This window comes from Carcharhinus amblyrhynchos, chromosome 5 (genome assembly GCF_965287045.1).
Source record: "Carcharhinus amblyrhynchos chromosome 5, sCarAmb.v2.hapA, whole genome shotgun sequence".
Taxonomy (NCBI): Eukaryota; Metazoa; Chordata; class Chondrichthyes; order Carcharhiniformes; family Carcharhinidae; genus Carcharhinus; species Carcharhinus amblyrhynchos.
In genome coordinates, this window is record NC_137328.1 from 112972160 (window position 1) to 113000103 (window position 27944).

Below are 27944 nucleotides of genomic sequence, written 5' to 3' on the forward strand. Positions count from 1 at the left end.
GGGCTTAGCGCTTTTCAGGCAAAAGAAACAACTCCTGACATCTAACTTATGTCTTATAATCAAAGAGGCGGCATGGTGGCACGGCTGCCTCACTGTGCCAGAGACCTGGGTTTGATTCCCGGCTTGGGACAATGTCTGTGAGGAGTTTGCACATTCTCCCCGTGTCTGCTTGGGTTTCCTCTGGATGCTCCGGTTTCCTCCCACCGTCCAAAGACGCACTGGTTAGGATAAATGAATCGGCTAAATTCTTCCTCAATGTACCTGAACAGGCGCCAGAGTGCGGCAACTGGAGGATTTTCACAGTAACTTCATTGCAGTGTTACTGTAAGCCTAATTGTGATTAATAAATAAAGTTTACTTTACCTCTGGAACTTAATCTATTCCCTATATCATCGTACATACTTCAACCAGATTGTCCTGAAGCCTACCTTTTGTAAAAGCGTCGACATGACTCTTTTCACACCTTGTTAAGTACGATACTTTAATTGAGCAACCAGGTTTTGCATCATTTCAGAACCTCAATATCTCTCACCATGTGAGGAGGTCAAAGTGGGATGCAGTTTAGTATTGCAAATGAAGCCTGGCCAAAGTGTTATACATAGACAAATTAGTGTGTCCCAGTGATGATCACCGCTAGCGGTGGCACTGCTTAGGCTGCAGATTCAGCAGCTCTTGATGGGGAAACCAATATCCTTAATAGGATAACTACCACCAACAAAACACATTCCATTTAATCCAAGTAGCAGAACTTTAGCCACCTCTAAAGAAAATCTCCAATATTGACTAGATCTCCCTCATTAAGCATTTAGTTATTTCTTCTAAAAATATAATCAAGTGGGTAAGAGATGATCATAAATTTTGAAACCCCATTGGGTGTTTCTAGTTTGTCCTCTCAATCCATGTGTCCAGAAATCACAATGCTAAGGATTCCCTTAGGGAAACCAGACTCCCATCCATTGATTCTGTCTACATTCCTGCTGCCTCGGCAAAGCAGCCAGCATAATTAAGGGCCCCATGCATCCCAGGCATTCTCTCTTCCACCTTCTTCCTTCAGGAAAAAGATACAAAAGTCTGAGATCACATACCAACTGACTCAACAACAGCTTCTTCCCTGCTACTGTCAGACATTTGCATTAAGTTAATATTTCTCTAGCTATGACTGTAACACTACATTCTGCATTCTCTTGTTTCCCTCTCTATGAAGAGTATGTTTTGTTTGTATAGCACGCAAGAAACAATACTCTTCACTGTATCTTAATACATGTGACAATAATAAATCAAATCAAATCAAGCCAAAACCCTCAAACAACTTTCCGATTGACGTCAGACTGATGGTTTCATAGTTTCCCAGGTCCCACTTTCACACATTTTAAAGATGTGGGCCGGAATTCTCCCAAATAAACCTGAAGTGTTGAATTTGGAACTGGAATAAATCCAGCTATTTTTTTTCAAAATGAGTCTCCCATATTCTGTGCACTGCAGAGTGCACTAACATGAATCTCATTAAAAGACCAGGGTGGGACTTTTCCTGCTGAACAGGCCGGCAGCATAGCACTGAGCTCTGAGTCTCTGGGCCACTAGCAATATTAAAATTGTGATTTAAGTATGGAGACCAGCTTTGCATTTCAGGCATGGAGCTGATGATGCTGGAAATCTGGCGGCTGGAGACTCGCAGAGGCCGTGACTCCCAGTGGGAAGCCCACTGAATGACCTCCGCTGGTCTGTCCAAGCCCACTGGGCAGCTAGAGCAATGCAGCAGGCTGGGAGAATGGCCCCCAAGGGTTGCACTAGCTTCACTTCAGTCTATTGAAACAGCCCCAGTATGCAGTGAACTAAGAAAAGTATAGGCAGTGGTTCCTCAGAACTTATGTCTAATGTTCCCTTGAATCCTAAGTAAAGGAAAAGAAAAAGTTTATTTATTTATGAGTCGCAAAAACCCAGCTTGCAGGTGCAGCAGGTGGTCAGGAAGGCGAATGGGATGCTGGCCTTCATAGCGAGGGGGATTGAATATAAAAGTAGGGAGGTCTTGCTGCAGCTGTATAGGGCATTGGTGAGGCCGCAGCTGGAGTACTGTGTGCAGTTTTGGGCGCCGCACCTGCGCAAAGATATTTTGGCCTTGGAGGGAGTGCAGAGGAGGTTTACTAGGCTGATACCGGAGTTGAGGGGGTTGAGCTATGAGGAGAGGCTGAATAAACTGGGCTTGTACTCGTTAGAGTTTAGAAGAATGAGGGGAGATCTCATTGAGACGTATAAGATGATGAATGGGATGGATAGGATAGAGGTGGAGAGACTCTTCCCGCTCAAAAAAGACAGTAGGACTAGGGGGCACAGCCTCAAGATAAAAGGGGGTGGTTTAGAATGGAGTTGAGGAGGAACTTCTTCACTCAAAGGGTGGTGAATCTCTGGAATTCTCTGCCCGTTGAAGTGGTGGAGGTTGCCTCGCTAAATATTTTTAAGACGCGGGTTGATGGGTTTTTGATAAGAGAGGGGATTAAGGGTTATGGGGAGAAAGCGGGAAAGTGGAACTGAGCAGCGACAGATCAGCCATGATCTTATTGAATGGCGGGGCAGGCTCGAGGGGCTAGATGGCCTACTCCTGCTCCTATTCCTTATGTTCTTATGTTCTTATGTATTAGTCATAAGTAAGCCTTATGTTAACATTGCAATGAAGTTACTGTGAACCGGCACCTGTTTGGGTCAATGCATCTAACCAGAACATCTGTTAGAATATGGGAGGAAACCGGAGCACCTGGAGGAAACCCATACAGGCACAGGGAGAACGTGCAAACTTCACATCGACAGTCATCCGGAGCCAGAATCGAACCTGGGTCCCTGACGCTGTGAGACAACAGTGCTCACCATTGTGTTACATGCCGCCCCTTGGAACTGATATCATCCAACCCGGCTGCCTCTCACTTTTCAGGTTCTTCTGTTTAAAATATATATTAAGCTGCATTAATATTATTAAATTTTAAAGTTTATATATTAGTGTCACAAGCAGGCTTACATTTACACTGCAATGAAGTTACTGTGAAAATCCTCTAGTCACTACACTCCGGCACCTGTTTGGGTACACTGAGGGAGAATTTAGCAGTGACAACGCACCTAACCAACATGTCTTTTGGACTGTGGGAGGAAACCGGAGCACCACACAGACATGGAGAGAACGTGCAGACTCCACACCAACAGTGACCCAAGCCGGGAATCGAACCTGGGTCCCTGGCACTGTGAGGCAGCAGTGCTAACACTGTGCTGCCTATTATTATTAGCATCAAGATTAAACTCTTAACATTTGAGCATCACCTTCAGGAGTAAAGATCGATTCACTGATACTAATTTAATATTTCTGCCATACTAGGTGAACCTTGTCCTTGAAGATCCTTCAATGGCCAACGCCGCCTCTGACTTTTTAACATAACTGAAAAAAAGCTTTTTCTATTAGTTCCACATTATCTCTGATCTTTTTTTTTGGCAGTATCCTTTTAGCTGATCTAATAGTAGTTTTCATTTGTTTTAGCTCTTCCTTAGTACTTAGCTCTAATTGAGATCAACTAAAAGAATGAAGAACAAAGGAACATCAATCACATGTTAGTCAAAAATAATAGAATTTCTGAAAGGAAGATCAACTGAGCAGGTAAAGAACAGTTGCGTGATCATCAGTAACAGAGCAGACCATTACAGATCAATGCCTGAATCATGTTCCTTTGTTCTTCAGCTGGCTACTGTTTTGTGCTTGACATTCCTTCAAAGTCTTCCAGCTCAGAAATAGGAGCAAGCCGCAAGCTTGCACTGTTCTATTCTTCTGGATTGATGATGGCTTGTGCTCGTTAATTAATTGCAAAGAAGAACATTCTTAAAACATATATCTAATTAATTAGATGAGTGAACGGATTGTTACATTTTGGCTAAAAGAGAGGCAAGAGTACAAACGTTTTTGGACAAACTTCTAAAAATCTTTTTCAGTGAAAGTTATTGGTAATTCTATGCAAAAATTTATTTATTCGTCATAAAGTAGGCTTATATTAACACTGCAATGAAGTTTCTGTGAAAATCCCCTAGTTGCCACACTCTGGCACCTGCTTGGGTACACTGAGGGAGAACTTAGCGTGGTCAATGCATCTAACCAGCACGTCTTTCGGACTGTGGGAGGAAGCTGGAGCACCCGGAGGAAACTCATGCAGATATGGGTAGAACGTGCAGACTCCGCGCAGGCAGTGACCCAAGGCGGGAATCGAACCTGGGGTCCCTGGCTGTGAGGCAGCAGTGCTAGCCAGCTTGCACGTCTACCCTTGAAGATTTTCTGAGGTGATGAGTTCTTTCTCTCAGATCAATGGAAATACCTCAAAATTCATCAATAGTTTGCGCCTGGAGTGGATTCACAAGTTGTACCAGCTAATCATTGATGTCAAATTCGAAATTTGACTTACTTGCGTGCCAATTAAGTCAGTGAAACTGGTTTGTAATCATGCAAATACTTTCAAAAACAGATTGCAATCCTGGGAATTGCTTTTTTTTCCCCAGTACCTAAACTGTAAGATGTGTTGTTTTGCAAACTGACTGATTGTAAGGTAGGCTGAGTAGGGCTGAGCAGTGTGTAGATTTTAAAACTATTTGAAGGTTAGATTCAGAATAATTATCCATAATTACCTTACAAACTCAGGGAGGCTATTCACTACTTTAGTCATTTTAATATATCACCTGTTGTAAAGAAAACCATCAGCTGGAACACTAGTCATGATTTATAATTATTTTAGTGGCAGACCTTCAAGGAAACATTTCACTAACCTCAGTCCCCTTGATTTGGGGTTGTATTTTTAATATGTAGATTCCACAACACTCAGACAGAGTGCAAAATGCTCATTATGTAAAACATTCTCCCAAAGTTGACTCACACAGAAACTTCACAGCGCAGAAACAGGCCATTCAGCCCAACAGATCTATGCATGTGTTTTTTTTTATATTTGTTCAGGGGATTTGGACATGGTTGGTTGGGCCAGCATTTATTGCCCATTCCTGAGAGCATTTAAGAGTCAACCAAATTTCTGTGGGTATGGAGTCAAACATATCATAGAATCATAGAACGAGACCATTCGGCCCATCGAGCCTGAACCGACAACAATCCCACCCAGATCCTATTTCTGTAACCCCGCGTACTTACCCTGCTAGACCCCCTGACACTGAGGGGCAATTTAGCATGGCCTATTCACCAGTCAGCTCATTTTTGGACTGTAGGAGGAGACCAGAGCACCCAAAGGAATCACACACAGATAACGTGCAAACTCTACACATACAGTGACCCAAGGCCGGAATCAAACCCAGGTCCCAGGCACTGTGAGGCAGCAGTGCTAACTGTTCTACCACTGTGCCACCGTAGACCAGACCAGGTAAGGACATCAGTGAACCAGATGAGTTTTACGACAACCGACAAACGTTTCATGGGCATCATTAGACTTATAATTCCAGATTTTTGTTGAATTCATGTTTCACCACCTACCGTGGTAGCATTCGAATCCGGGTCCCCAGGTCTCTGGGTTACCAGTCCAGCGACAATACCATTACAAAAATAGAAAATGTTGGAAAATCTCAGCAGGTTTGACAGCATCTGTAGAGAGAGAACGCAGCTCTGACGAAGGGTCATCCAGACTCAAAACATTGGCTCTATTCTTTCCACTTAGATGCTATCAGATCTGCTGAGATTTTCCAGCATGTTCTGTTTTTCTTTCAGATTCCAGCATCTGTAGAATTTTGTTTTTCAGACAATTACGCTATGCCACTGCCTGTCCAGCTTATGCTCCTCGTAAGCTTCCTCTCGCCTTACATCACCTTATTCTATAAACATACTGTTCTCTTCATCTTCTCCTCATGCTCGTCCAGCCTTCTTTTAAATACATCTGTATTGTTGACCTCAGTCACTCAGTATGATATGGCTTCAATGTTCTCACTGTTCTCTGAATAAAGAAACATAGAAGACTGGAGCAGGAGGAGGCCATCTGGCCCTTCAAGTTTGCTCGGTCACTCATCACAATCATGACTGATTGTCCAATTCAATAGCCTAATCCTGCTTTCCCCCCATAACCTTCAATTCCATTTGCCTCAAGTGCTACATCCAGCCGCCTCTTGAATACATTCAATATTTTAGCATCAACAACTTCCTGTGGTAATAAAGTCCACAGGCTCATCACCCTTTGGGTGAAAGATATTACATATTGTAATGTTCATACAATATTATAGTTAGAAAGTATTATCCGTACCTAACATACTGTGACTGAAAACTAAAACAGACTATTTGTTATTAAATCCTTTACCAAGTATATGGATTTCATATGTCAGTTTTGTTTTCCTTCAAAGACACAGGCACACTCAAGGTTGATGCCTCCAGCCCAACGCGCAGGTTTGCAGGAAGGCAGCGGGGTGTAAAATTGTCTGCCTGCCTTCCCCAGTCTCCGCAGGTATATTATCCATGTCGATAGAGATTCTGAGCAGCCCACTCACCCATGGGTCAATTCATGTCTTCAGGGGTAGGACCAAGTGTCAATGCATCACAGACAGCAGAAATATGATAGCCTTGTGCTGGATTGGGTTAGTGTACCTCCTACTCAGACACCGTGCAAACCAAAATGTTGCCAGCCATTTAATTGCGCAGCAGCTTGGAGCTGGGATTTCCATTTTCATAAGTGCAGAGGTCCAAACTCAAGGCAATTAAAGGCCCAGCCGCCATTAAGTGGCTGCAAGGTGAACTGGCCAATTACAGGAAAAAAGCACACTCTCGACTTCTATGTTTCAGCATTAGGACCCCGCATACTACCACCAACTCCTTCCCCCCCCCCTCCCCAAACCTTATAAAATATAGGTCTACATTGCAAACTTTCTCTCTGCTTAAGGCCTGGAAAGTACAGCCTATGTGTGTCAGGTTACAGCTGTTAGATGATTTGGCTGGCAGAGAGCAAACAAAGAAAAGATGAGGATTAATGAACCTGACAAAGACCTCCTAACACACTGCAAGAGTGCACTCCCTGAAAGCCTGAGGCAGAACTAGACTCTTCACATTCTGCTATCTTACTTCTATGTCACAGCCAGCACCTTCTGTGGTTCTTCTTGTTAATCGTTAATACCCCTCTAGCCTTGCCTCCATGTCACCTTTGTCAATATTTCCTCAGTTCTGACCTATCCCTGAACTTCTATTCTGAACACAAGAACATAAGAAATAGGAGCAGGAGTAGGCCATCTAACCCCTCGAGCCTGCCCCGCCGTTCAATAAGATCATGGCTGATCTGAAAGTTGTTCAGTCCCACTTTCCCGCTCTCTCCCTGTTCTGCTCCACCTTCTTCAGCCCCCTCCCCAATCATCCAACTCATCAAATTTCTACCCCTCTCCCATTCTGATGCAAAGTCAGTCAGATTCAAAACATTGGAGGCGACTCTCCCAGAAGCGTTGAATTGGTGGGTAAAACGTTCTAGATCATGACTGCTTTTTCAGTGCAGTTTCACTCTCAAATGTCCGCATCCTGTGCACTGTGAAGGTCACAATCATGAATCTCATTAAAAACCCAGGGGGAATGGGGAGCAGTGGGGGGGGCGGAGGGTGGTGGGGGTTGGGGGGTGGGGGGTGGTGGTGCTTATTCACAGTGGAGTCTGACAGTTCCAGAACTCTGTACATGCGCATTGGCCCCAGTCTGTCAGCCTCCCCGTTTGCTGGCCAGTTTGATCGCTGGCCAGCCCGGGACTCCTGCAGTGCTGCCCCTCCAACAGCCGCCACCATGCCCCCTCCACACAGCCCAATCTTGGCCCCCACGCTACAAATCCCGCGCCAGCGCCCCTGCTCTGAGGCACCCCGCTGTCCAGCCCACACCCCCAGCAGTGGCAATCCCCACCCCCCCCAGCCCCTCACCCCAGCAGAGCCCCCCCCCCCCCCGCCTCCTGCTGACACCCCCCACAGTCAGACCCCCTCTGGGAGGCAGGCAACCCCCAGCAGACCACACCCTCTTGGCCCGCCCCAATTGCTACCCACTCTCCAGCCCAGACCGATCCCAAAGCACAGTGGCAGTGGGACCCTGCCACCCCCACCAATCATCCCTAGGTCCTACCCACAATAGGCCCCACCCCTTGGCCCGATGCCTGATGCGCAGTGCCACTGTACCCCCTGGGCATGGGCACTTTTCCCTTCCCTGTGCCGGGGGCACAGGCTAGCACTGTCAGGGTGCCCATGATGTAGAGATGCTGGCGTTGGACTGGGGTAATCACAGTAAGAAGTCTCACAACACCGGGTTAAAGTCCAACCAGTTTATTTGATAGTAAATACATAAGCTTTCAGAAACACTGTTCCGTCGTCAGGTGTGTGGAAGGTTCTGATCAGAGAAGGGCATAAAAGGGCACTCACAGTTTACAGAATACTGATTAGAATGTGAGTCTTTACAGCTACCCTGCTATTCAAGCCTTAAAGATGCAGACAATGTGAGTGGAGATAGCATTAGCATAGGTTAAAGAGATGTGTATTGTCTCCAGACAGGACAGTAAGTGAGATTTTACAAGCCCAGGGGGTTACAGATAGTGCAACATGAACCCAAGATCCCGGTTGAGGGCGTCCTCATGTGTGCGGAACTGATCTTCAGGTAAGCATTCTCCAAAGCAGCCTTCATGACACACGACAGCGCAGAGTCGCTGAGCAGAGACTGATAGCCAAGTTCCACACAGATGAGGACGGCCGCAACCGGGATCTTGGGTTCATGTCGCACTAACTGTAACCCCCATGACTTGCCTGGGCTTGTAAACTCTCACTTACTGTCCTGTCTGGAGACAATACACGCCTCTTTAACCTACGCTAATGCTATCTCCACTCACATTGTCTGCATCTTTAAGACTGGAATAGCAGGTTAGCTGGAAAGACTTGCATTCTAATCAGTATTATGTAAACTGTGACTTTATATGCCCTTCTCTGATCAGAACCTTCCACACACCTGACGAAGGAACGCCGTTTCCAAAAGCTTGTGGGATTACTATCAAATAGTAAACTGGTTGGACTTTAACCTGGTGTTGTGAGAGTGCCCATGCCCAGAGGGCACCATCCCCCACTGCAGCACCCGCTGGGGGTGGGGGGGGTCCTGATTGCTCCTCTTCATTCCAGCGGGATGTCCTGCTAGTTCTCCGAACATGGGGAGATGCTCCAAACCCAGCCGGAACGAAGTTCTCCTGGTTGGCGGGGTGGGAGATGCTATCGAGCCTGGCAGGTTCTGTGCCGGGCCTGATAATCACATGCAAAATATATTTTAAATATATTTTAAAAAGATTCAAATGACTTATCTCTCTTCCCGCCGGTTTCAGCGCTGTCTCAACTGTGACTGTTCTCCGGCTCTGGGAGACACCAGTACGTTCCCGTCGCGTGCGCATATCTGCAAAATGGTCGACACACGATTCTCCAGGCTGGACCTGTCAGAAAAGTTGTGGGTCACGATGGGAGAAACGAGCCCGTCAATTCTATTCCTCCCTCTGCAGATGCTGTCAGGCTTGCTGAGTTTTTCTGTTTTTTCTGTTTTTATTTCCGATTTTCTGTTTTTATTTCAGATTTCCAACAACTGCAGTGTTGCATTTGTATTTCAGACTGTTCATAACCTTGTCACATTTGACCTTAATTTGAGCTTCCAACCACATAGCCACATCATCATAAAGCCCGCCCAACTATTCTGTGTAACACTGCTCAAATTTGCTCCTGTCTCAGATTATCTGCCGCTGAAACCCTCATCCATGTTGTACTCACATCTAGTTTTGACTATTCTCATGTACGTACAGCCAGCCTCCCACAGTCTACCACTTGGAAAATTGGGGTCATCTAAACTGAGATGGGTGATATCGATTCAACCACTCTCCCAATTTTCATTCACTGTAAACCAAAAGCAGAAGCAACGTACAACAGGTGGTTCAATTGATTGTATCTGTTTTTAGTCTATCACCAAAGTCAAAATTAGTATCAATATATTCACAAAACCTTCCTGCTGTGGCAAATATCTGTATTTAATGGTATATTATCATATTAAATCCAGGGGGTGGCATGATGGTACAGTGGTTAGCGCTGCTGCCTCACAGCACCAGGGATCCAAGGTCGATTCTCAGCTTGGGTCACTGCCTGGGAGGAGTCTGCATTTTCTCCCCGTATCTGAGTGGGTTTCCTCTGGGTACTCTGGTTTCCTCCCATCATCCGAAAGACGTGTTGGTTAAGTGCATTGGCTGTGCTAAATTCTCCATCAGTGTACCCGATGTGTGGTGACTAAGGGATTTTCACAGTAACTTAATTGCAGTGTTAATGTAGAGCTGCTACAGTGCAGAAGGAGGCCATTCGGCCCATTGAGCCCACACCGACGACAATCCCACTCAGGCCCTATCCCCGTTAATCTCGCTAATTATTTCCCAGACACTAAAGGGCAATTTAGCATGACCTATTTGTGACGAATAAATAACCTTTAAAACAGTAAACATATTCGCCGGAATTCTACCTCCTCGCCTGCCACAGAATCGGGGTGGGCAATGGAAATGTCCATTGACCTTGGGCGGAAATTTCTGATCTTGCCCGAGTGAGGCTGTAAAATGCCCCTTGTGTATATGTGACTTCTGAAAACATAACTAGAATATGCCAAGAATAGTAATGCTCATTGCGTACTCCTATCTACATTTTCCAAGTTTTATGAGTAAATATTTCAACGTATTATGGTGCCATTTATTAAAACATTCCGAGATGATTTGAAGTCTGAAGCTATAAATCATCACCACATATCTGCACAATATATCATCCACTTTAAAGAAGACAACATCATTATTTAATTACTGACCTCATCGTGTCAGTGGTCTGCCCAAGGCAACTTCTGATCAGTTTGCCCTTCTCCAAACCATGTTTTTTTTTGGTGCTTCTCTGTCTAATTATTCCTGCAGTGTTCCATTTATCAAGGGGTTTAGAAGCATTGTTCTTTTCCTCCCTCTCGGCCTTTCTCCTTCTATCCAATCCTTCTGACACATCTGACAACAACCCACCCCCGCTTAGCAATGTCCAATCCCATTTATTGTTTTTTTTCTGATAACATCAATCACTTTACATTCTTTTTATAGCACTGCCAACAACACCTTCTCGGCCCAAATCTTGTCCTTCTTCTTTCCATTCCCATCAGCTTCCAAACACACATCTCACAGATCGCTAGAAGCACTTATTGACCATGTTTTAGCGCCACACTGCATATTATGTACCTAAGTAACCATGTCTCCTGCTCTCCATTTTTCCAAATGATATTGCCTTCTTTTATCAAATGTGACTTTCCCCTTTCACCCATCATCGGTCATTTACATATCCTGAATATTGAAATTATCTCAACTGATCCAACTACTCCTTAAAATGTTCATTCTTGCATCCCTCAGAGCCTTTGTAACTTTAATCTTACCTACATTAATCTTCATGGGCAGCACAGTAGCACAGTAGTCAGCACTGCTGCTTCACAGCTCCAGGGACCCGGGTTCGATTCCCGGCTCGGGTCACTGTCTCTGTGGAGTTTGCACATTCTCCTCGTGTCTGCGTGGGTTTCCTCTGGACGCTCTGGTTTCCTCCCACAGTCCAAAGATGTGCGGGTTAGGTTGATTGGCCATGCTAAAAAAATTGCCTGTTAGTGTCCTAGGATGTGTAGGTTAGAGGAATTAGCGGGTAACATGTGTCGAGATAGGGCCTGGGTGGGATTGTGTTCAGTGCAGACTCAATGGGCCGAAGGGCCTGTTTCTGCACTGTAGGGTTCTAGGTTGTAGGTTCATCTCTTGTTGCAGCATTCAGTCTCTGTATTCCATTCACGCTTCTTGGCCAGAAGGTTGTGAGCTGAAGGCACACTCCACACAATATCATACAGCCTCTACAGTGCAGATGGAGGCCATTCGGCCCATTGAGCCTGCACCGATGACAATCCCACCCAGGCCCTATCCCTGTTAATCCTGCTAATCTCCCTGACACAAAGGGTCAATTTAGCATGACCAATATACCTTACCCACTCGTGTGGGAGGAAACCGAAGCAGCTGGAGGAAACCCACCACCCAGACACGGGAGAAGGTACAGACTCCACGTAGACAATCACCCAAGATTGGAATCAAATCTGGGTCCCTGGCACTGTGAAGCAGCAGTGTTCACTGCTCTGCTACTATGCCGTTTCGCAACTTGAGCACAAGATCTAGGTTGACACATCTGTGCAGTACTGAGGAATTGCTGCACTGCCAGCGATGCTGTCTTTCTGCCCTCTCAGGCAGACATTGTTTTGTTATGAAGTGCTTGGACCTTTAAGAGAGCATATCTTAAAGTGATATCAATCACTACAATCTTGAAAGGATGCAATGTAATAGTCCCATGGCTTATATTCCAACTACAGTCAGTAGAAGTAAGGCTTGCATATTTAGTCACCTAATTTATTTATATATAGTCTTATCTTCAAATAAAGAACCCAAATTATTGTTTCACCAATCCTTGTGTGTTATCAGTATGATTACATCAAAGAGATGAACATAACAATCATAAAAGACTCCATGGTGCTGTTTTGAAGAACAGTTATTCCCCCAGTGTCCTGGCCAACATTCATCCTTCTCTTTCTGAGACCGTTTTGTGCACAAATTGGCTTCTGCATTTCTTACAGTAACTACACTTCGATTTATGTCACGGGCTGTAAAGGCTGACCTGAGGTTGAGAAAGGTGTAAAAGCAAGTCTATTAGTTTCACCAGCAAGGCTTTGTCAGTAGCAGGTTTGACAGCTTTCATATCTGCCTCCAACTTTCAGTCCTCCCCTTACCTGATCATGCATTTCTCTTAGTATTCTTGCCGAATAACAATAATGAGCATCCTGGTCACACCTCTTCTCCAGTCATTCCTGCTTCTTCAAAGTAAGTACACCTTTTAATTGTGTCGCATATTCCTCTCACCCTGTACTCTGACTGTAGCTGTTGCCTTCTTGTTCCACATGCTCTGTGAAACTCATGTTTTACTTACCATAAGACCATAAGACATAGGAGCAGAATTAGGCCAATCAGCCCATCAAGTCTGCTCTACTATTCAATCATGGCTGATATTTTTCTCATTCCCATTCTCCTGCCTTTTCCCCATTATCCTTGACCCCCTTATTAATGAAGAACCTATCTATCTCTGTCTTAAAGACACTCAATAACCTGGCCTCCACAGCCTTCTGTGGCGAAGAGTTCCACTGATTCACCACTCTCTGGCTGAAGAAATTCCTCCTCATCCCTGTTTCAAATGATTGTCCCTTTAGTCTGAGTTTGTGCCCTCTGGTTCTAGTTTTACTGATGAGTGGAAACATCCTCACCACATTCACTCTATCCAGGTGTTACCTATTAAAAAGGAAGTAATGCCTGTTTACATTTATTGAAGAAGCTAATAGGGCAGTAATGGATGATGCCACTAATTATATGGCACCATGGTGGCACAGTGGTCAGCACAGGTGCCACACAGCACGAGGGACCTGAGTTCAATTCCCTGCTTTGCCCCACGCAAGACAATTCACAAAATATTTGAACATACAAAACCCAAGCTAATCTTTGCCGGATTATCATTCCATTTTCAAATTTCCTGTCAGTAATCTGAGAATTACCTTTCAGGCAAGTGGAACCAAACCGGTGATACAAAGCTCTTCACATTTGCAAGCATTTTTCAACCTTATTTTCTAATGATTGTTTAAGTTTATTTATTAGTGTCACAAGGAGGCTTACATTAACACTACAATGAGGTGAAAATCCCTGAGTCGCCACACTCCAGTGCCTGTTCGGGTACACTGAGGGAAAATTTAGCACGGCCAATGCATCTAACCAGCACTCTCTCGGACTGTGGGAGAGAGCTGGAGCATCCAGAGGAAACACACTCAGACACGGAGAACATGCAGACTCCACGCAGACAGTTACCCAAGCTGGAAATTGAACCCAGGTCCCTGGTGCTGTGAGGTAGCAGTGTTAACCACTCTGCCACTGTGGTGTCATATGATTAGTTGCATGATTCTTTAGAACAAAGAAAATTACAGCACGGGAATCTTCGGCCCTCCAAGCCTGCACCGACCATGCTGCCCAACTGAACTAAAACCTCCTAACCTTCAGGGGACCATATCCGTCTATTCCTACCCTATTCATACATTTGTCAAGATGCTCTTTAAAAGTCACAATTGTATCTGCTTCCACTACTTCCCCCAGCAGCAAGTTTCAGACACCCACCATCCTCTGTGTAAAAAACTTGTCATGTACATTTCCTTTAAAGCTTGTCCCTCACACCTTAAATCTTTGACCCCTAGTAATTGACTCTTCCACCCTGGGAAAAAGTTTCTGACTATCCACTCTGCACATGCCCCTCATAATCTTGTAGACTTCGATCAGGTCACCCCTCAACCTCCGTCGTTCCAGTGAGAACAAACCAAGTTTCTCCGGTGGGTCATTTAAATCGTACCTGGAGTGAAACATATCATGCTTATCTGAGTCAAATTCAAGATGAAAACTTATGACCCAGGTGGGCTCTATAGAACACTTTGGAGTTCCTAACGTGAACCATAACAGTATTATCATGACCTAAAGTACAAAAAGGATGTAACAGATAATAACAATTTCATTATGACAATTTGAACAGCTTATCTGTAGCACACCACAAATCTATATTTTAGAAGATAAAGTGAGAGAAAATTAATCATTTTGAAGGGACGTTCTTAAAATCAGAATCTGATTCCATGGAGTGTTACATAAGAACATAAGAACATAAGAAATAGGAGCAGGAGTAGGCCACCTAGCCCTTCGAGCCTGCCCCGCCATTCAATAAGATCATGGCTGATCCGTCGTTGCTCAGTTCCACTTTCCCGCTTTCTCCCCATAACCCTTAATCCCCTCTCTTATCAAAAACCCATCAACCCGCGTCTTAAAAATATTTAGCGAGGCAGCCTCCACCACTTCAACGGGCAGAGAATTCCAGAGATTCACCACCCTTTGAGTGAAGAAGTTCCTCCTCAACTCCGTTCTAAACCGCCCCCCTTTTATCTTGAGGCTGTGCCCCCTAGTCCTACTGTCTTTTTTGAGCGGGAAGAGTCTCTCCACCTCTATCCTATCCATCCCATTCATCATCTTATACGTCTCAATGAGATCTCCCCTCATTCTTCTAAACTCTAACGAGTACAAGCCTAGTTTATTCAGCCTCTCCTCATAGCTCAACCCCCTCAACTCCGGTATCAGCCTAGTAAACCTCCTCTGCACTCCCTCCAAGGCCAAAATATCTTTGCGCAGGTGCGGCGCCCAAAACTGCACACAGTACTCCAGCTGCGGCCTCACCAATGCCCTATACAGCTGCAGCAAGACCTCCCTACTTTTATATTCAATCCCCCTCGCTATGAAGGCCAGCATCCCATTCGCCTTCCTGACCACCTGCTGCACCTGCAAGCTGGGTTTTTGCGACTCGTGCACAAGGACCCCGAGGTCCCTCTGCACTGTCGCCTGCTGCAGTTTTTCGCCACGTAAGTAATAGTCCTTCCTACCATTCTTCCTACCAAAGTGGACCACCTCACACTTGCCAACATTAAATTCCATTTGCCATTTCCTGGCCCATTCGCCCAGCCTATCTAGATCCTTCTGCAGACTCTCCACACCCTCCGCACAATTTGCCGTTCCCCCAATCTTGGTGTCATCAGCAAATTTCGACACCCTACACTCTGTTCCCTCCTCCAGATCATCTATATAAATGGTAAAAAGCTGAGGCCCCAGCACCGACCCCTGGGGCACTCCACTAGTCACCATCTGCCAATCCGAATAGCACCCGTTGACCCCCACTCTCTGCCTCCTATTTGACAACCAATCCTCTATCCACGCTAACACCCTACCCCCAACTCCATGTCCCTCGACCTTCTGCAATAACCTCTTGTGAGGTACTTTGTCAAACGCCTTCTGAAAATCTAGAAAGACCACATCCACCGGCTCTCCTCTATCCACTGCCCTAGACACATCCTCATAGAACTCCAGTAAATTTGTCAGACACGACTTCCCTTTAATGAAACCGTGCTGCTTCTGCTCTATCAAGCAATTCCCTTCAAGATGCCTCACAATTTCCTCCTTAATGACAGATTCTAACATTTTACCTACCACAGATGTTAAACTAACCGGCCTATAATTCCCCGCCTTTTGCCTGGCACCCTTCTTAAACAACGGCGTAACATTAGCCGTTTTCCAATCATCCGGCACTTCCCCGGAATCCAGCGACGTCTGGAAAATAACCACCAAGGCATCCACTATCACTATGTTGAGGTTCCTTTAGCAAATCCTAGCTGTTTCAAATATTTGACTCTTTGAGAATTGACTTTCTGACCATGAGATCAAGCCATAGGTGTTTTCTTGATTACCTTCTCCAACTGCAGTGCCATTTTCAATGACCTGTGTACCTGTACACCCAGATCCCTTTGCTAATCAATATTTTTAAAATTTGTATCTGAGTATTTCCCACCTATATTAGGCTTCCAAAATGCATTACCTCATATTTGCCCGGATTAAACTCCATCTGCCATCTCTCCGCCCAAGTCTCCAACTGATCTATATCCTGCTGTATCCTCTGACGGTCCTTATCGCTATCCACAAATCCACCAACCTTTGTTTTGTCCACCCAACCTTACTGATCTACCAGCTTCTTCAATAAATCTAAATAGACATTATTTCTTTTCTAGATACATAAGTAAAACATAATTCAGATCTGCGCCAATATTCTTGTTGTCACAATATTGTCACTATTTCAACTTGTAATCTGAAAATAAAATGTTACTAGGTGATCCTGGGACCTTTTCTTTACTGCTCTAGCACATAGAAACATAGAACATTACAGCACAGTACAGGCCCTTCGGCCCTCAATATTGTGCCGAGCTATGTCCAATCCCAAGATCAAGCTATCCCCTCCCTATAATTCTGGAGTGCTCCATGTGCCTATCCAATAACCGCTTGAAAATTCCTAAAGTGTCTGACTCTACTATCACATGTGCCCATAATTATCCTAATTGCCTAAGGCGAACATGCAAAGCCTGCTTTGTCCTGCGCAAGGTAATTCGCAAAATACTTGAAAATACAATCTTCACCTACGCTGTGCTTACAAACGGCTCATGAAAGCTAATTGTTCCATAGTCATTGTTGTTCATTTGTAAAACCGTACACTGCTTGAAACTCTGCTGTGACAGGACGGGAAATTTGAATAGTTCTATAAATCACAGCACTGGTCTGTGAATATGAATTCTGGTTCTGTTGAGCGGGAATTAAAACCACTTTCCAATGAGGCTTAATTGTATGTACATTTAGCACACCAGAAACAAAATGCCATTGTCACACTGTTTCAGCACCTAATTCTCGATCTAATTGCCAATTATCTACTTTGGTCGTAATATAATGATAAAAGCGAAATACTGCAGGTGCTGGAGAGCTAAATATAATATTGAAGATTCAACGCAGCTCAATTAGCATCTGCAGAGAGAGCAACTGTGGCAATGTGCGGGGTCAGTGAGCAACGTGTCTCTTTCTTCACACGTGTTGCATGAACTGCGGCGTGCTTCCAACATTTAATGTTTTAATTTTAAGGAAGAGGAAAATAAAGCACTTACGTTTATATAACAGTGTTCAGGAGTTATGACACCACAAAGCATTTTACAGGCAAGGAAGAACTTTTGAACGTGGCCACTGCTGTAATGAAGGTCAATGGGGCGGCAAATTAACACGCAGCAGGTTCCTGTTAGCAGCAGTGGGATGATCACCAACTTGCTTTAGTGACATTGGGTGAGGGATAAATATTATTTGTGGCACCGGGGGGGGGGGACTCCTCTAACTCATCTTCAAAATAATGCTACAAAATGTTTCATGCCCAACATAGATTATTTTACCGCGCAGGAGTTGGTTACCTCAATTTCGGCTAGACGGCTGGTTTGTGATGCAGAGAGATGCTAACAGCAGGGGTTCAATTCCCATACCGGTCAAGGTTATTCATTAAAGCCCCACCTTCTCAACCTTGACCCTTGTTGAGGTGTGGTGGTCTTCAGGTTAATGGGACGGTGCAGTGGTTAACGTTGCTGCCTCACAGCGCTAGGGGCATGCAGCGGAATTTTACTGCCTCACTCGAGGCTTGTAAAATCCCGCCCGAGGCAAACGGAAAATGGCGAGGTGGTAAAATTCCGGACCTGGGTTCAATTCCGGCCTCAGGCCACTGTCTCTGTGGAGTTTGCACATTCTCCCGTGTCTGCGTAGGTTTCCTCCGGGTGCTCTGGATTTTTCCCACCATCCAAAGATGTGCAGATTAGATTGATTGCCGTGCTAAATTGACCCCAGTGTCAGGGGGATTAGCAGGATAAATATGTGGGGTTACAAGGATAGGGTCTGGGTGGGGTTACAGGGATAGGGCCTGGGTGGGTTAGTGCAGGCTCAATGGGCTAAATGGCCTCCTTCTGCACTGCCGGGATTCTATGATTCTGAATAGAATGTGGCAGTAAAACACTGAAAATAGATAAAATGTCAAAATTCAATCCTCACTCAGTGAGCATTGTACATTGACAGTATACAGAGAAAATTGGAAATTCATGATTAGCACATTAAACAATAGACGAAGCGCCGCTCGTTCCTTTTTGGGATATTCTAACTTAATCGTAAATGAAGTCTTTTTTTTTGTTTCAGATCGAAATAACTGCCTATCAGAATTCTACTGCGCCTGTCAATTTACTTTTTTTATTCTTCTGAGACGTGACCAAGGTCAAGCTCATTCAAAGAACCCTCCAGCGATTCAGGGGCAGATTCTCTAATCAGTGCAGGAAACGCATGAGTCTTTCTGTTGGTCGTCTTTTCCAGTCTGATTCGGCAAGCAATTTGCTGCCATTTACAGCAATCACCCTTTTTTCTCTCTCTCTTGCTGCAGAGCTGCAGCGAATTTGTTAGCCCACTTTTGTCAACCATGAATAGAGAGCTTGCAATTTAAACTGTTCGGGCTGGCTCACTGGTACAAGATTCTGAGAATCTGTTCTGTGACAAGTTTGCACTACAATTGTAGCGTTGTTACAAATAATACTGCAATTCCAGTGTAAATATGGCCTGATTCAGAATCTGGGGCATGACCTGACACCATGGAGACCTTTGAAGGAGGGAATATCATTGGGGAATTTGTTTGATATTATGGATCTTATCCATCTTTCTTTTCCACAGCTTCCAACTTTTAGATTATTTTTGTTGCCCCCACTGACCACCACCCCGCTCCCCCACATACCGAGGTAGAGCCTTTGCTCTGATACATGCGTAAGGTTTTAAAATATCATTGTAGAAACTGGAAAGCAGCTTGTAAAGATTTTGTTTTAAGTCATTCTCAGAATGTGAATGATGCTGCTTTTTAGGCTCCATTCCTAGCTTTCTTAAAAAAGAGCTTAATAATGAAGTATTTTCCTGGAGCCACATATAGACCTTTCATAATAGTGTTAGATGATGCACTCTCAGTATTTCGACCATACAGCGTTGAAGGAATGTTCACCTGTATTAATATCAGGATGGTGAAACAACTGTTTGGGATGGGTTTGATTTGATTTGATTTATTAGTGTCACGTGTATCAACATACAGTGAAAAGTATTTTTCTTGCACGCCAAGCAACAGAGCATACCGTTCATAGAGAAGGAAACGAGAGAGTGCAGAATGTAATGTTACAGTCATAGTTCGGGTGTAGAGAAAGATCAACTTAATGCAAGGTAAGTCCATTCAAAAGTCTAACAGCAGCAGAGGAGAAGCTGTTCTTGAATCATAAGAACATAAGAACATAAGAAATAGGAGCAGGAGTAGGCCATCTAGCCCTTCGAGCCTGCCCCGCCATTCAATAAGATCATGGCTGATCTGTCGCTGCTCAGTTTCACTTTCCCGCTTTCTCCCCATAACCCTTAATCCCCTCTCTTATCAAAAACCCATCAACCCGCGTCTTAAAAATATTTAGCGAGGCAGCCTCCACCACTTCAACGGGCAGAGAATTCCAGAGATTCACCACCCTTTGAGTGAAGAAGTTCCTCCTCAACTCCGTTCTAAACCGCCCCCCCTTTTATCTTGAGGCTGTGCCCCCTAGTCCGACTGTCATTTTTGAGCGGGAAGAGTCTCTCCACCTCTATCCTATCCATCCCATTCATCATCTTATACGTCTCAATGAGATCTCCCCTCATTCTTCTAAACTCTAACCCGTTTGGTACATGACCTCAGACTTTTGTATCTTTTCCCCGACGGAAGAAGGTGGAAGAGAGAATGTCTGGAGGGGCATGGGATCCTTCATAATGCTGGCAGCTTTGCCGAGGCAGTGGGAAATGTAAACAGAGTGAATGGATAGGAGAATTGTTTGCGTGATGGATTGGGCTGCATTCACAACATTTTGTAGTTCTTTGCAGTCTTGGACAGTGCAGGAGCCATACCAAGCTGTGATACAACCAGAAAGAATGCTGAGAGTTGTAGTTGACATGCTACAAGCATTGGAGGGAAGCGTTGTCAGAGTCAATGGATGGGAGGCTGGTTTGCGTGATGGACCTAGCTTCATTCACAACTCGTTGTTGTTTCTTGTGGTCTTGGACAGAGCAAGAGCCATGCCAAACTGTGATACAACCAGAAAGAATGCTTTCTATGGTGCATCTGTAAAAGTTGGTGAGAGTTGTAGCTGACATGTCAAATTTCCTTAGTCTTCTGAGAAAGTAGAGGCATTGGTGGGCTTTCTTAACAATAGTGTTAGCACTGAGACTTGAGCTGAGATTCAGCAAGGGCCTCCACACAATTATTCCCAGCATCTGTGGAGAGAGAATAGAGTCAATGTTTTGAGTCTGGATGAGCCTTCTCTGGCAAAGGAAGTTTCCCAACATTTTCTGTTTTTATTTTCAGATTCCAGCATCCAGAGCATTTTGCATTTATCTTAATGTAAGCCTACTCATGACACCAATAAATAAACTTTTGCTTTCAAACTTTTCAGTGGAAATAATTGTGTGGAGGTCCTTGCTGAATTTCAGTTTGAGTCTTAGTGCTGACACTATATTAAGAAAGCCCAACAACTTTCTCAGAAGACTCAGGAAATTTGGCATGTCAGCTACGACTCTCACCAACATTTACAGATGCATCATAGAAAACATTCTTTCTGGTTGTACCACAGCTTGGTATGGCTTCTGCTCTGCCGAAGACCGCAAGAAACTACAAAAGGGTTATGAATGAACCCCAGTGCATCACGCAAAACTGTTCCCATCTATTGACTCTGTCTACACTTCCCACTGCCTCGGAAAAGCAGCCAACTTTTCAGGGTCCCATGCATCCCAGCACACTCTGTTCCACCTCCTTCTGTCAGGAAAATTATACAAAGTCTGAGGTCACGTACCAACCGACTCAAGAACAGTTTCTCCCTGCTATCATCAGACTTTTGAATGGATCTATCTCACGTTAAGTTTATTTTTCTCTACACCGTAGCTATGACTGTAACACTACATTATGCACTCTCTCCTTCCCTTCTCTATGAATGGTATGCCTTGTCTGTATAGCACACAAAAAACAATGCTTTTCACTGTCTCCTAATACATGTGGCAATAATAAATAAAATCAAACAAATTCACAGGCCGGAATTTTACCATCCCACCAGCAATGGGAATCAGAGCGGGCGAAGGGCAGACAATGGGAAGGTCAGTTGACGTCAGGCAGGATTTTAGGATTTCGGGACGAGTGAGGCCATAAAATCGCACCCATAGATTTTTAGAAGAATAAAATACAATGTCCCAATCCTTCTTTTGTTCTCTGTACAAATATTAAAATGTGAATAACAAAACAAAATATCCAGAATTAAGAATCTAACGATGACCATGAAACCATTGTTGATTGTCAGAAAGACACATCAGGCACACTAGTGTCCTGCAGGGAAGGAAATCTGCCATCCTTACCTTGCCTGGCCTGCATGTCTCTCCAGAGCCATAGCAAGGTGGTTGTCTCTCAACTGCCCTCGGGCAACTAAGGATGGGCAATAAATTCTGACCAGTCAATGACATTCATGCCTCACAAATGAATAAAAAAAACAACAAAATGTCATTGACTTCTGGATTTGAGAATTCATCACAGAATGACTGCTCAGTCTGCTTGATGACTTCATTGTTCCTTGACAGACGTACCCCATAGTTAGTATCAGAACAAAATGCAGTCATAACGGGGGAAATTGACACCACAGAGCCTGCTGGGTATTTTAGGTCAAAAGGGAACATTGTCCCTTTGATAGTGACTGCAAAATTAGGGTCATTTTTCTATGAATTATAAGTATCAGAGTAGTTTTGTTCCAGAGGAGATTTTTTTCAACACAGTCCTCTTCAAACTATTCCTTAATTGGCAATATAGGTGGGTCATTTATCTAACCTAAAGTTAGAGGCAGCATTAAATTATAATTAGAGGAAGGCATGATAAGTGCATGTCATTGGAACCAATCATGCATAGGAAGTTCATTTCCTAACAGGAAGAAACTCGTGTCAACTAAAACATTACGGGAACTAAATTTGATCATTTCGGAACATGGTGTGGGGAGGAAAGGCACAGTCCCATTGCACTCATGTTCACATGGACCACGGGCACTTTGGTTCTATTGTTCTTCTATCTGCTTAATATCAAATAAACAACCTATTAACACTTCACAGGTAGCTCACCGAATAGAACAGCGCACTGTGACTCTTACCAGCTTAATTTGATCACCTTCAGGATAAAGGGCAAAAGGGTTGCTGGAAAAAGTACCAACACTACCCACTCTGCCCCTGCCCACCTTTCACCAGATATCAATACCCGCACGGTGGCACAATGGTTAACACTGCTGACTCACAGTGCGAGGGACCCAGGTTGGATTCCCGACTTAGGTCACTGCCCGTGTGGAGTTTGCATGTCTCCTCATGTCTGCGTGGGTTTCCTCTGAGTGCTCTGGTTTTCTCTCAGTCCAAAGACGTGCTGGTTAAGTGCCTTAGCCATGCTAAATTCTCCCTCAGTATACCCGAACAGGCGCCAGAGTGCAGCAACCAGGGGATTTCCACAGTAACTTCACTGCAGTGTTAATGTAAGCCTGTTTGTGACTAACAAATAAATGTTAACTTTAGCTTGACCATATTTCAGCTAGCGACAAGAAGGTAGCCTGGCTCCCTCCCTTGTGGCCATGGTTGGAGGCAGTAGAACAGGTTAACGTAGAAACATTGGTCGTGATTCTCCCATTGTGACCTGCACCTTTTCTGTCAGGTCGCAGTGGGAAAGGCACATTGCCGACCTTGTACTGGGATTTGCACATGCGCTGGGAATGCGTGCGCATCTCCCAGAGCCAGAGAACAGTCGTCCGTCAGACCACACTGGAAACCGACAGGAAGGCAGGTAAATCATTTGAGTCTTTTTTAAATGTACTTTAAATAGGTTTAGCAAGTCATTATCGGGAACTTTCAGGTCCTGATCGAATCTCCCACCCCCCCAGGAGTACTTCATTCAAGCGCCAGAATGAAGGGAGGGGACAATCGTGGGCACCCAGGGGGTCGAGCAGCAGGGGGTGGTGCCCCCGGGACATGGACACCCTGGCACTTCCAGCCTGTGCCGCTGGCACTGCGCAAGGGGCAAAGTGCCTATGCCCAGGGGGCACCTTGGCACTGCCCATCGGGCATCGGGCAGTGTCAACGGGGCAAAACCTACTGTGGGTGAGGCCTAGGGGCAATTGGTGGGGGTGGGGGTCCCGCTGCCACTCTGCAGACAAGATCGGTCTGGGTTGGAGCGAGGGCAGCAATTGAGGTGGGCGGAAGGGTCTGCTGGAGGGGTGGGGGGCTGCCTCCAGAGGGGGGGTTTTGACCCCAGGGGGTCATCGGTGCGGGGACGGTGTTTGGGCTGCGTATCGGAGAGCTTGAGGACAGGGGGAGTCAGGGCTGGCCCGGGAATTGTCGTGGAAGCTGCAATCGGGCCGTGGGGGGGTGTGGAGGGGTAATACTGCGGGGGTCTTGGGCTGGCCAGCGATCGGGGCCACTGTGTATGCGTAGAATTCCACAGCTATCAGACTCCAGGGCGAATAGGCCCCACTCCCTTGGGTTTTTAATGAGATTCATGATTGGGACCTCTGCAGTACACAGAGTGTGGAGATTCAGGTGAGAAGCTGAACTAACAATACAGTCATGATCTAGAACAGTCTTCCAGCCAATTCAGCACTTTTGGGAAAATCGCGGCCATTGTTCTCGGGAGCTGGGTGCAGGGAAAGAACATCAACTCAGTTGGTTAGGGAGAGGTGCTAATTGCTAATTGGTAACAACAATTGACACCCATACTGGCCAAATGCAATCGCCTGTGCTTCTACAATCCTGGCTGCTGTTATGGTCAGTGACAATCCCTTTGCCCGCACTTTGCAGACTGTTTTGAGAAACACATCACACCGCAGCCTGGCTTTGAAGGATTTCTCCTGAGGCCTAGCAGTAAAGGTCACTCAGCTAATCAAGCACAAACTTAGGGCAATGATCAGTGGTTCAAATCTCACCACACTGGATGGTTAAATTTGAACCCGGGAACAAAAGTAAAATGAGTGGCGTTGGAGGAATCTGGTACAGTAATTATGGACTTACCTGGCAGGGGAGAGTCGATGATCAGGGTTAGCTGATAAGATTTAAGCGAGGCATTGCCGAATGCAATTTTTCAAAGGCATCTCATCCTTTTGGCTAAGATGGAGCATCAGATCAAGGCCAGTATAGAGTGCAATGCCTCATCCTGTCAGCTTGGATTTGGTTTGTCTCTCTTGTGGGGAATATGAATTAGGTTCAATTTGAATTTGTGCTTTTGGGATGGAGTAAAATTTTATTTAAAAAGAGATCAATGACCTTACAAGGGTTCCTGAGGTAGAACTATTCAGCCACATTGTTCTCTGCTTGACTTCAGCGCTCACAACCCTTCCCGCCTCCCGTTTTCAGCTTTCATACATCAGCAACGTTTCTCTGGGCATTGGGGGCAAGGAGTGCATTGAAAGCATGGTCCCTGAAGAGGCTGGAACAAATGCCCCTGAGGGTCGAGACAGTTGAAGGAATGGCAGCTAAAGGTTGTACAAAATGACTGGGAATTACACAATAGACCAAAACTGGGGGAATACGGTGTTTCTGTTCCAGGAACTGGAGGAACAGGAGGAGACCATTTAGCCCCTCAGATCCGTTGCATGCTTAATTAAATCACAGCTAAGACCTCTCTCTCCCACATATCACTTAATATCTTTGGTCACAGTAACTCATCAATCTCAGATTTAATATGAACAATTGACCAGCATGAACTGTGGTGTACAGAAGAGAATTACAAAGTTCTACTACCATTTATTGAGTTATTGAATCGTTGAATCCCTGCAGTATAGAAGGAGGCCATTTGGCCCATCGAGTCTGTACCGACCACAATCCCACCCAGGCCCTGTTCCCATAACCTTAATTTACCCTGCTAATCCCCCTGACATTAGGATCAATTTAGCATGGCCAATCAACCTAACCTGCACATCTTTGTGGGAGGAAACTGGAGCAACCGGAGTAAACCCACGCAGACACAGGGAGGCCAATGCAAACTGCGCACAGAAAGTGACCCGAAGCTTGAATTGAACCTGGGTCCCTGGCATTATGAGGCAGCAGGACTAACCACTGCGTCACCATATCAAAGTGTCAAAGTGTTCCCTAACTTAGCTCTGCTCTGGGATGCTCCTTCTCTAACTTTTAGGCAAATGTACCCTTGTTTTAAATTGCTCAGCCGAGGGGGGCAAATTTGAGCCCATGTTAGTGGTCTGCGGGGCAGGCAGAGAACATGGAGAAATTCCTGATTTTCCCTGCCCCTCACCAGTGCCATCACAAAGGGTACACCCACAAAGGGTAAGAACTTCATTTTCATGGTTTTGTGTACATTTTAACATCAATGGCAATGACAATACCGTAAAAAGTCTGACAACACCAGGTTTTAGTCCAACCTATTTATTTGATAATATACTCACAAGCTTTCGGGGTTAGCCCCTTCGTCAGGTGAATGGAGAGTTCTGGCCTCAGACAGAGCATATAAAGCACAGACAGTTTAGAGATTACTGTCTGTGCTTTATTTGCTCTGTCTGAGGCCAGAACTCTCCATTCACCTGACGAAGGGGCTAACCCCGAAAGCTTGTGAGTATATTATCAAATAAATAGGTTGGACTAAAACCTGGTGTTGTCAGACTTTTTACTGTGCTTACGCCAGTCCAACGCCGGCATACCCACATAATGACAATACCACCATGCCAGTTTCTCCCCTAATTGCCTCTAGTGGTATAAAAGCAGTTCCACAGATATTCTTGGCTGTATTCAGTCAGAAACAGCCCCTTTTCCATCTATCCCATCCATTTTGCCTGACTCATGAAGCTAATGATTCTGAATCATTTTTACGGACAGGAACTTCACCAGTCCCTGTATGAACCCTATCATTGTTTCCCATTCTTCTATTCTCTCTCATAGCTCATTTTATAAAAGTTGCCTAAAGCTGCTACTTTATTGCCCTTGAACCATGACCCCATAGCAGAACAACATAGCCATTTAAAGTTTTAAAGTTTATTTACTTGTGTCACAAGTGGGTTTACGTTAACACCACAATGAAATTATTGTGAAAATCCCCTGGTTGCCGCATTTCAGCGCCTGTTCAAGTAAACTGAGAGGGAATTTAGCGTGGCCAATGCAGCCAATCTGAGTGGATCTTCTTCAAAAGCTTCGTAATCTTAAGTAGCTCCGTCAAATTGCTTCTCAGTCTTCTCTTTTCTCAAGAGAACAAAGCCACGTCAATCTTCCTCTCCTCTTAGATGTATCCTTCTTAGCTCTGAAATAATCTTCCACTATATCTCCTCAAATGTCTTGTATCACATTTTTTTAAATAAAAGAATGTTCAAAATTGTTCCTTATGGCCTCAGTAATAATAGTAGAAATAGAATAATTTAAAAAATAGGAAACTGTGTCTTTGATCAAACATGTGTTAGTACGACAACTTAATCTTTTGCCAGAAAGTGTTCAGTACTGAAAACACAATAAAAAAAATTGCTTTCATGTCTCAAATGTACTCAAAATGTACTTTCATCCATCACATTTGACTAGGGTTGGGCATCATTAATCATATTATCAAGTCAATAAATTGCTCAATGACGATCTGAACCAAACGATGAATGCAAATGATGAATAAATTACATGTAAATACAGTCTGGCACAATGGTTAGCACTGCTGCCTCGCAGAGCCCAGGGGCTCGGGTTCAATTCCAGCCTCGGGTCACTGTCAGTGTGGAGTTGGCGCGTTGTCCCCATGTCTGCTCGTCTTTCTTCCGGATGCTCCCAATTCCTCTTACATTCCAAAGATGTGCAGGTCAGGTGGATTGGCCCTGCTAAATTGCCCCTTCGTATCAAAGAAACTAACAGAGATTGCACAGATAAGTCCTAGGATTGTTGTCAGTGCGGGCTTGATGGGACAAATGGCCTCCTTTTGCACTGTAGGTATCCTATAAATCCTTCACTCCTTTTGTTTTTTTCACACCAGTATTTTGTTAATAAAAGCTGATCCATTATATAGATAGACTTGTGAAAGTTCGAATTTGTGATACTCATTGCTTTGAGCTATTTTATTGACCACTTACTGACTTCTGAATTCAAAGGTCGATTTGTCAATTGTTGGAAAAACCCATTTGGTTCACTATTGTCCTTTAGGGAAGGAAATTCTTACTTGATCTGGCCTACATGTGACTCCAGAGCCACAGCAAAGTGGTTGACTCTCAACTGGCCTCTGAACAAGGGCAACTAGGGATAGGCAATAAAATGCTGGCCAGCCAGCGATGCCCATGTCCCACAAACGAATGAAAGAAAATGCCAGAGCTGCAATCTCCTTTACTGATTTGTTTAATCTGACCTTCATTTAAAAGCCATTTTTTAGACATCTATTTCTACAGCTGCTCACATCTT